The following is an 11,540-nucleotide window of genomic DNA, read 5'->3' on the forward strand; positions in this document are numbered from 1 at the left end:
GGAAGTCGAGAAACACCTGGAGTAACAGGCAAATTTGGCCTTGGAGTACAGAAAGAAGCAGGGCAAAGGCTGATAGAGTTTTGCCAAGAGAACACACAGGTCATAGTAAATACCCACTTCCAACAACACAAGGGAAGACTCTACATATGGACATCTCCTGATGGTCAACACTGAAATCAGATTGATTATATTCTTTGCAGCCAAAGATAGAGAAGCTCTATATAGTCAGCAAAAACAAGACCGGGAGCTGACTGTGGCTCAGATGATGAACACCTTATTGCCGAATTAAGACTTAAACTGGAGAAAATAGGGAAAACCACTAGATCATTCAGTTATGACCTAAATCAAATCCCTTTGACTATACATTCCAAGTGAGAAATAGCTTTAAGGGACTAGATCTGATAGACAGAATGCCTGATTAATTATGGACGGAGCTTCAGGACATTGTACAGGAGACAGGGATCAAGACCATCCCCATGGAAAAGAAATGCAAATAGGCAAAGTGGTTGTCTGAGGAGGCCTTGAAAATAGTTGTGAAAAGAAGAGAAGCGAAAAGCAAAGGAGAAAAGGAAAGACATTCCCATTTGAATGCAGAGTTCCAAAGAATAGCCAGGAGAGATTAGAAAGACTTCCTCAGTGATCAATGCAAAGAAATAGAGGAAAACAACAGAATTGGAAAAATTAGAGATCTCTTCAAGAAAACTAGAGATACCAAGGGAACATTTCATGCAATGATGGGATCGATAAAGGACAGAAATGGTATGGACCTAACAGAAGCAGAAGATATTAAGAAGAGGTGGCACGAATACACAGAAGAACTGTTCAAAAAAATCTTCATGACCCAGATAATCACGATGTTGTGGTCACTCACTTAGAGCCCGACACCCTGGAATGTGAAGTCAAGTGGGCCTTAGAAAGCATCACTATGATCAAAGCTAGTGGAGGTGATGGAATTCCAGTTGAGTTATTTCAAATCCTAAAAGACGATGCTGTGAAAGTGCTTCGCTCAGTATGTCAGCAAATTTGGAAAACTCAGCAGTGTCCACAGGACTGGAAAATGTCAGTTTTCATTCCAATCGCAAAGAAAGACAATCCCAAAGAATGTTCAATCTACCACACAATTGCACTCATCTCACACGCTAGTAAAGTAATGTTCCTGTAGCTACAAGCATGTAATTGGCCTAGTCAGCACTAAATGAAGGAATTAAGAAAAAACAAAACAAACAAACAAAAACAGAAATGTACTCTTTTCTGCATGCAAAATTTGAAGTGATTAAAAGTAGGTGAGGCAACTGGAAAGATATGTGTAAAAAGTCATTTCAGGTGTGTAGATTGTGGCTTAAGTAGTCTTTTGTTCGTCATTTGGAATCTAACTGCCATATAATACATAGTTCTATGGTAAATATACTTTATAATGGAAACATAAACAACTAATATATTTAGGTACTCTTTGAATGCAACCTTTTTTTAATTGGGAGAAACTCTAATTGAATGTTTACTATAAACTGAGCATTTTGTGACATGTCGTGTTGGAAATGGGAACCCACTCCTTTAATGTTGCCTGGATAATCACATGGACAGAGGAGTCTGGCAGGCTACAGTCTATGGGGTTGCAGAGAGACAGACATGACTCAGCATCTAAACAACCAACAATTGTGTTAGAGGCCAATAAGCTTTTACTGTAAAGGACTTAATAGTAAGTATTTTTGACTTTGTGGGTCATGGTCTTTGTTACAATGACTCAACCTGCCTGTTATAGTGTGAAAACAGCCATAAACTGTATGTAAATGAATGAACGTGTTTCAATAAAACTTTATTTATGGACATTGAAATTTGACTTTCCTATTATTTTCATGTAACCCAAAATAATAACCCTCTAGGTTTTCCCCAACCATTTGAAGAAGTAAAAGCCATTGTTTGTCATGACACTCAATTTTCTATATATAAAACCTGAATCGGGTTATTCATTTCAACTACATATTGAATAATGGTGTACTTGAATCTGAAGACTTTGATATATAAAGGCCATAGATAGTTCAGCCTTATGAATATAATTACTATATAAGATTTATGAAACTGTCAGTCTCTCAGTCATGTCCACCTCTTTGCAAACCCATGGACTGGAGACTGCCAGGTCCTCTGTCCATGGAATTCTCCAGGCAAGAATACTGAAGTTGGTAGCCATTCTTTTCTCCAGGGGGGTTTCACAACCCAGGGATCAAACCCACGTCTCCTGCACTGCAGACAGATTATTCTTTACTATCTGAGCCACCAAGAAGGTTTATTAACTACTATTTAATTGAAGATATAATCACAGTGAGTGGGAGATGACACATCTGATCCTATGCAGACTCCATAATGATCTTCTACCAATGATTATTGCCTCCTGGTACTTTTCTCTTTGAGTGTTCCCACCCCATATTGAAAAACTGACATGTAATCAATAGGAATTTTCAGAAATGACAGTGTTTGACTACTGAGTCTATGTCATAAAATACTTCGTTCTGCCTTGCTCTTCTTTGGGTCACTCACTCTTATGGAAGACGGTGACCATGCCCTGGGAACACTCAAGTAATAGTATAAAGAGGTCCTGATGGTAAGGTATTCAGTTGGAAATGTTATTTACAAAACAAAAGTAAATGAGATACTGAATGTGATGTGCTCTCTGATATTTATTGAAAAAAAGTGATTAAAAAAGATAAGGGAGAAACACAACTTTGCATTAGAGATGAAGAAATATTCTTTAGAAATGTAATGTCCGAGAAAAATAAATCACAGTTCAGTTCAGTTTAGTCACTCAGTCATGTCTGACTCCTTGTGATCCCATGGACTGAAACACACTAGGCCTCACTGTACACCACCAATTCCCAGAGTTTACTTAAACTCATGCCCATTGCGTCGGTGATGGCATCCAACCATCTCTTCCTCTGTCATCCCCTTCTCCTCCTGCCTTCAGTCTTTCCCAGCATCAGTGTCTTTTCCAATGAGTCAGTTCTTCACATCAGGTGGCCAAAGTATTGAAGTTTCAGCTTCAGCATCAGTCTTTCCAATGAATATTCAGAACTGATTTCCTTTAGGATGGACTGGTTGGATCTCCTTGAAGTCCAAGTGACTCTCAAGAGTCTTCTCCAACACCACAGTTCAAAAGCATCACTCTTCAATATTCAGCTTTCTTTATAGTCCAATTCTCACATCCATACATGACTACTGGAAAAACCATAGCTTTGACTATATGGATCTTTGTAGGCAAAGTAATGTCTCTGCTTTTTAATATGCTGTCAAGATTGGTCATAACTTTTCTTCCAAGGAGTCAGCATCTTTTAATTTCATGGCTGCAGTCACCATCTACAGTGATGTTGGAGCCCAGATAAACAAATTCAGCAACTATTTCCACTGTTTCCCCATCCATTTCCCATGAAGTGATGGGACCAGAGGCATGGTCTTAATTTTTTGAATGTTGAGTTTTAAGCCAACTTTTACACTCTCCTCTTTCACTTTCATCAAGAGGCTCTTTAGTTCTTCGATTTCTGACATAAGGGTGATGTCATTTGCATATCTGAGGTCATTGATATTTCTCCAGCAATCTTGATTCCATCTTGTGCTTCATCCAGCCCAGCATTTCTCACGATGTACTCTGCATATAAGTTAAATAAGCAGGGTGACAATATACAGCCTTGATGTACCACACTTCTGATTTGCAACCGATGTGTTGTTCCATGTTCAGTTCTAACCGTTGCTTCCTGACCTGCATACAGATTTCTCAAGAAGCAGGTCAGGTGGTAGGATATTCCCATCTGCTTAAGAACTTTCCACATTTTCTTGTGATCCAGACAGTCAAAGGTTTTACCATAGTCAGTAAAGTAGAAGTATATGTTTTTCTGGAACTTTCTTGCTTTTTCAATGATCCAGTGGATGCTGGCATTTTGATCTCTTGTTCCTCTGTCTTTTCTAAATCCAGTTTGAACATCTGGAGGTTCACAGTTCATGGACTGTTGAAGCCTGGCTTAGATAATTTTGAGTATTACTTTACTAGTATGTGAGATGAGTGCAATTGTGCAGTAGTTGGAGCATTCTTTGGCTTTTCCTTTCTTTGGCATTGGAATGCAAACTGACCTTTTCCAGTTCTGTGGCCACTGCTGAGTTTTCTAAATTTTCTGGCATATTGACTGCAGTACTTTCACAGCATCCTCTTTTAGGATTTGAAATAGCTCAGCTGGAATTCCATCATCTCCACTAGCTTTGTTCCCAGTAACTTAGACTTTCATAAAATTGTTTCCCTTGAGAGCAGGCTTTAATAAGAACATAATCCTTTGGGTATATATCAAAATGGGTACAATTTCCCTCTTCCTGAAGGAAGCAGGAGAGGGTTTTTTTTTTTCCTGTTCTTCTCTCTGAGACCCTGTTAAGACTTCTGTAAGTAAAACTCATGAAACTGTGGGAACGTGTATGTTTTAACTCTCAGAATTTCCACTCCAAGCCACCAACGATTTTCCATTTCAGTTTAGGCTTTCCTACACTTGTATCATCTTGTGGATGGTACAAGATAATACATCTTGTGGATGTTTGTGCTTTTCAGGTTCTGCTACATTTAAGTTCTGATTCTCTCTATTAGCCTGTCTGTCACTCCAATTCAGGGACAGTGAATTTCCCTATAACATCACCTCTTTGGTGGATCTAAAAACAGTTGTTGATTTTCAGTTCTTTTCTTGTTGTGGGAATAAAAGTGAAAACCCCTAAGCACCTTATATGGTGGACTGGAAACCAGGAGTCATTTGGGTTTTTTGTTTGCTTGTTTATTTTATGGTTTGTTTTGAACAGTTTCTTTTGTTTTATATAAGTAATCTGTGTACCAAAATCTGACAGTTATTGTCTCCAAAGCAACATACTATCACTTTTTATTATTTTATTCAAATCAGTGTATTTAAGTGGTACATGTTCATTTTTATTCCCTTGGTGCTACAGAAGTACCTACGTTCTATATTATCCTCTCCAACTCTCATTTCCCTTTGGTGGCTCAGATGGTAAACAATCTGTCTACAATCCCTGGTTCAGGAAAATACCCTGGAGACGGCAATGGTTACCCACTCCAGTATTCTTGCCTGGGAAACCCTAAGGACAGAGGAGCCTAGTGGGTTACAATCCATGGGGTCACAAAGAGTCAGGCACAACTGAGTACCTAACACTTTCATTTTCAATTTCACTTTCACACCCTTCCAGACATTTTTAAACCGTTATATATGAGCCTATATCTCCATTATTGTTCTGTGCATCTATTTAGTTTTAAATATATTTGTTTAAAGAGGCACATGTTATTCTTTAATAATTTAATATTATTTTTAATTTTGTTCACTTTTTGTTCTTAATGTCACTTTGTTGTTTTATCTCTTTTTGTTCTTGGTCAGGCTGGATAATAGCTAATTTAATTTTTAATTGAAGTTATTAGTGTTAGTAGCTCAGTCATCTCTGATTCTTTGTGATTCCATGGACTATAGCCTGCCAGGCTCTTCCATCCATGAGATTTTCCATGAAAGAATCTGGAGTGGGTTGCCATTTCCTTCTCCAGCAGATCTTCCCTACCCAGGGATGGAACTCAGATATCCTGCATTGTAGGCAGATTCTTAAAGATTTGAGCCAAGAGGGAAGGCCTTAATTATATAGTTGATTTACAATATTATTTTAGTTTCAGATGTACAACATAGTGATTAGTTATGTTTAAAGTTTGTAATCTATTTAAGTTATTATAAAATATTGGTCTTATTCCCTGTACTTGTATGCTTTATACATAGTAGCTTATAACTCTTAATCTCCTCCTCCGGTCCTGTCCTTTCCTCCTCTCCCCTCCCTACTGGTAACCATTAGTTTGTTCTCTGTTATGGGTGAGTTTATTTCTGTTATCTCTTATGTTGTTGTTGTTGTTCAGTTGCCCAGGTATATCTGACACTTGGCAACCCCATGGACTGCAGCACACCAGGTTTCCCTGTACTTCACCATCTCCCAGAGGTTGCTCAAACTCATGTCCATCGAATTGATGATGCCATCCAACCATCTCATCCTCTGTTGTAACCTTCTCTTCCTGCCATCAACCTTTCTCAGCATCAGAGTCTTTTCTAATGTATCGGGTCTTCCCATCAGGTGGTCAGAATATTGGAGCTTCAGTTTCAGCATGAGTCTTTTCAATGAATATTCAGGACTGATTTCTTTTAGTCTTCCAAGAGTCTTCTTCAATATCACAGTTCACAAACATCAATTCTTCAGTGCTCTGCTTTCCTTATGGTCCAACTTTCACAGTCATACATGACTATTGGAAAAACCATAGCTTTGACTACATGTAATTTAGTTGGGAAAGTAATGTCTCTGCTTTCTGATGCCACCTAGTTTTGTCATAGCTTTCCTTCCAAGGAGGAAATGTCTTTTAATTTCATGGCTGCAGTCACCATATACAGTGTTTTTGGAGCCCAAGAAAATAAAGTCTGTCACTGTTTCCATTGTTTCCCCATCTATTTGCCACAAACTGATGGGACTGGATGCCATGATCTTAGTTTTTTGAAGGTTGAATTTCAAGCCAGCCTCACTCTCCTCTTTCACTTTCATCAAGAGGCTCTTCAGTTCTTCTTTGCATTCTGCCATAAGGGTGGTGTCATCTGCATACCTGAAGTTACTGATATTTCTCCCCACAAGCTTTGTTCTGGCTTGTTCTTCATGCAGCTCAGCATTTGGCATGATGTATTCTGCATATAAGCTAAATAAGCAGGGTTACAACACACAGCCTTGATGTACTCCTTTCCCAACTTGGAACCGTCTATTGTTCCATATCCAGTTCTAACTGCTGCTTCTTAACCTGCTTAGAGGTTTCTCAGGAGACAGGTAAGGTGGTCTGGTATTCCCATCTCTTGAAGAATTTTCCCGTTTGTTGTGGTCTACACAGTCAAAGGCAATAGAAGTTTTTCTTTAACTCTTTTGCTTTTAGTATGATCTAACGAATGCTGGAAATTTGACTTCTGGTTCCTCTGCCTTTTTTATATTCAACTTGATCATCTGGAAGTTTTTGGCTAATGTATTGTTGAAGCCTGGCTTGGAGCATTTTAAGCATTACTTTTGTAGAGTTGAAATGAGTACAATTGTGCAGTAGTCTGAGGATTCTTTGCCATTGCTTTTCTTTGATATTGGAACGAAAACTGACCATTTCCAGCCCTGTGGCCACTGCTGAGTTTTCCGAAGTTGCTGGCATATTGAGTGAAGCAATTTAAGGCATCATCTTCTAGGAATTTATGTAGCTAAGCTGGAATCCCATCACCTACACTAGTTTTGTTCATATTGATGGTCCCTAAGACCAACTTGACTTTGGACTCCAGGATACCTGGCTCTAGGTGAGTGTTCACACCATCTTGTCTATCTGGGTCATTGAGATCTATTTCGTATAGTGCTAGGTATTCTTGCCACCTCTTCTTAATGTTTTCTGCTTCTGTTAGGTCCAAGCCATTTCTGTTCTTTACTGTGCCCATCTTCACATGAAATGTCCCCTTGGTATCTCAAATTTTCTTGAAGAGATATCTAGACTTTCCCATTCTATTATTTTCCTCCATTTCTGTGCATTGATCACTTAGGAAGTCTTTGTTATGCCTCCTTGCTATTCTTTGGAACTCTATATTCAGATGGGTACATCTTCCATTTTCTCCTTTGCCTTTCACTTATCTTCTTTTCTCAGCTATTTGTAAGGCCTATTCAGACAATCATTTTGCCTATTTCCATTTCTTTTTCTTGGTGATGGTTTGATCATCATGTCCTTTAGAATGTCACGAACCTCCATCCATAGTTCTCCAGGGACTCTGTCAGATCTAATCCCTTGAACCTATTTGCCACTTCCAGTGTATAATCATAAGGGATTTGATTTATGTTAACTGAATGGCCTAGTGGTTTTCTCTACTTTCTTCAATTTAAGTCTGTATTTGGCAATAAGGAGTCCATGATCTGAGCCACAGTCAGCTCCCAGTCTTTCTTTTGCTGACTGTATAGTGAGTTTCCATCTTTGACTGCAAAGAATGTAATCAGCCTAATTTCACTATTGACCATCTGGTGATATCCATTTGTAGAGCTGCCTCTTATGTTCTTGAAGAGGTGATTGCTATGACCCATGCAATCTCTTGGCATAACTCTGTTAGCCTTTGACCTGCTTCATTTTGAATTCTCAGGCCAAATTTGCCTGTTACTCCAGGTATTTCTTGATTGCCTACTTTTGTATTCCAGTGCCCTATGCTGAAAAGCACATCTTATTTTGGTGTTAGTTCTAGAAGATCTTGTAGGTCTTCTTAGAACTGTTCAAATTCAGCATTAGTAGTTGGGGCATAGACTTGGTACTGTGATTTTGAATGGTTTGCCTTGGAAACAAACAGAGATAATTCTGTCATTTTTGAGATTTCACCCAACTACAGCATTTTGGACTCATTTGCTGACTCTGAGGGCTACTGCATTTCTTCCTAGGGATTCTTGCCCACAGTAGTAGATATAGTGGACATCCGAATTAAATTCACCCTTTCCAGTCCATCTTAGTTCACTGATTCATATAATGTCCATATTCACTCTTGCCATCTCCCATTTGACCACTTCCAATTTGCCTAGATTCATGGATCTAAAATTCCAGGTTCCTATAAAGTATTGTTCTTTACATCATCAGACTTTACTTTCGTCTGCAGACACATCCACACTTGGGCATCATTTTCACTTTGGCTCAGCCTGTTCACTTCTTTTGAAGCTATTTCTTTGCTCTTCTCCAAAAGCATATCAGACATCTACCAACTTGGGGCATTCATCTTTCAGTGTCATATATTTTTGTCTTTTCATACTGTTCACGGGATTCTCAAGGCAGGAATGCTGAAGTGGTTTAACATTCCCTTCTCCAGTAGACCACATTTTGTCAGAACTCTCCACCATGACCTGTCCGTCTTGGGTGACCCTAAACGACGTGGCTAATAGTTTTGTTGAGTTAGACAAGGTTGTGATCCATGTGATCAGTTTGGTTTGTTTTCTGTTATTGTGGTTTTCATTCTGTCTGCCTCTGATAGATGCAAATAAGAGGCTTATGGAAGCTTCCTGATGGGAAGGAATGGTTGTGGAGTAAACTGGATCTTGTTTTGATGGGCTGTGCCATGTTTAGTAAATCTTTAATCCAATTTTCTGCTGAATTTTTGAGGTGTTCCCTCCCTGTGAGACTTTGTTGGTGGCTCAGAGGATAAAATATCTGCCTACAATGCGGGAGACCGGGGTTAAATCCCTGGGAGGAAGATCTGGAGAAGAAAACGGCAACCCACTCCAGTATCCTTGCCTGGATAACCCCATGGACAGAGGAGCCTGGTGGGCTACAGTCCATGGGGTCGCAAAGAGCTGGACACGACTGAGCGACCTCACTTTCTCTTTTCTTTCTTCCCTGCCTGTAGTTTGGCCTGAGGCCAAACTGTGCTAGGGGTAAAGGTGACCTACTTCAAAAGGACTGATGCCAGTGTACACACACAGCTTCCAGGAATGTTGTATTCAGTGCCCCTGACTATCAACCCACATCTCTTCCAGAGACTCCTGGACACTCACAGGCAAAGTTCTCCTTTTTTAGTCCAGGACTTATATACCAGAGTGTGATTTGTTATATTGTTTGTTTTAATTTTCTACTATGCAGTGTATTTATTGTCTTCTTTTTGCTTAATTTCTAGTTTCCTCTGTGGCTTTGTACATGATTAGTTTTAATAAGGGCTTCGCTGGCGGAATAATGTGTGCTTTCTGATATGTTCAAAGTAATATACTTATTTATAAACTCAGTCTTAACACCCATCTTATTCACTTTCTCTGTAATCTTATTTGGTCTGTAATTTTCTGAGAAAAAAACAAACAAACAAAAACAAAAAACTCTATAACTGTAGACTTGTTGCTTTTTAAACATTGCTTTTCTACTTCAGTTTTCTATTAAAGAGTTAAAAATATCTGGTAGTTTTATAGATTTGACTCAAATGAAATACTATGACAAGGCAACTATCCTGCATGTAATGAAGTTTCTTGTACTAATTTTTAAAAGTAGCATGAATGTTTTTGTCTTTATATATATATATATATATATATATATATATATATATATGCAGAAATATGAAGTTACAAAGTAGGCCACCCTTACCCAACAGAGATAAAACTCTCTAGAGGTTTCAAAAGGATAATGATGATTAATAGATAGTGTATCTTCACCAAGGGGTTATGATGATCCACACAGTTCGGTTTGCTGGTGTTTTCCAGGGTGGGAAAATGTTTATTAAGAAATGATACTAGCCCTGCTTCTATGGATTAATCAAAGCACTGACCTTCAAATTATGTAATTTTACAAGTAAATTAAAACTTAAAATTTGATGTCATTAAAATAAGATCTTGTTCAAATTTTCCAACCACCTAGTTCTGTCCTACTTTTGGTGTATAGACAGTCTCAGAACAAGTGTTGGTTTTGACAGCTATATGTAGGTTACAAGCTACAGTTCATGGTTCTCTTCTTGAATTTGGCATATGTCACAGTTTGGAGATAGAAACAGAGGTGAGAGAAGGGGGAGGGAAGCGTTCCCACTTCACCAAGCACACTGTGTGTCATTTGAATACTGAAAAATTTCCTCAGCAGTTATTTTTCTGGAAGTAAAGCTGGTGCCTCTGAGTATTAAGCTTATTTAGATTCTTTGTTATTTCTTTCTCTGAATTAGCAATAATATTATTTGCTTAATATTCTGACATTATATGAGAATTAAGTAAATATTAATCATGATGGAAATAAAAGACATCTACTAAGAGCAGCAAAATCACTATTGTTTGGCACACAAGTGAAATGTGCTGTATTTCTGTGGATACAGCTCTAATATGTGCAATGGGAAAATGAATTACAAATACAGAACAAACAACAGATATATGATCTGTAACTATATATAGAAAATCTTCAAATGCACATAGTGAATAGACAATTTAATTTTTTTTTCATTGGCTTATTTTAAGAGGAACTAAATTTATGGAAATTATGACTTCAAATTTTAACAAAGAATGAAATATAATTGGATTTTATATTATGAATGGGGTCCAAACTAAAGTTAGTGCTCAAGAGAAATAGAAGTTTAGAAGTTTAGAAAGGAGGAGGAGCCAAGATGGTGGAGGAATAGAATGGGGAGACCACTTTCTCTCCTACAAATTCATCAAAAGAATAACTGAACGCAGAGCAAACTTCACAAAACAACTTCTGATCACTAGCTGAGGTCATCAGGTGCCCAGAAGAGCAACCAACTGTCTTTGAAAGGAGGTAGGACAAAATATAAAAGATAAAAAGAGAGACAAAAGAGCTAAGGACGGAGATCTGTCCCGGGAAGGGAGTCTTAATAGAGGAAGTTTCCAGACACCAGGAAACCCTCACACTGGCGCGTCTGGGGGAAGTGTTTGAATCTCGGAGGGCAACCTGACTGGGAGGGGAGCAATGAATAAAACCTAGATTACAAGCCTAAAAGCAACTCCCAGCAGAAAAGTACCCCAGACACCTGCAA

The sequence above is a fragment of the Muntiacus reevesi genome, chromosome X (genome assembly GCF_963930625.1).
Source record: "Muntiacus reevesi chromosome X, mMunRee1.1, whole genome shotgun sequence".
NCBI lineage: Eukaryota > Metazoa > Chordata > Mammalia > Artiodactyla > Cervidae > Muntiacus > Muntiacus reevesi.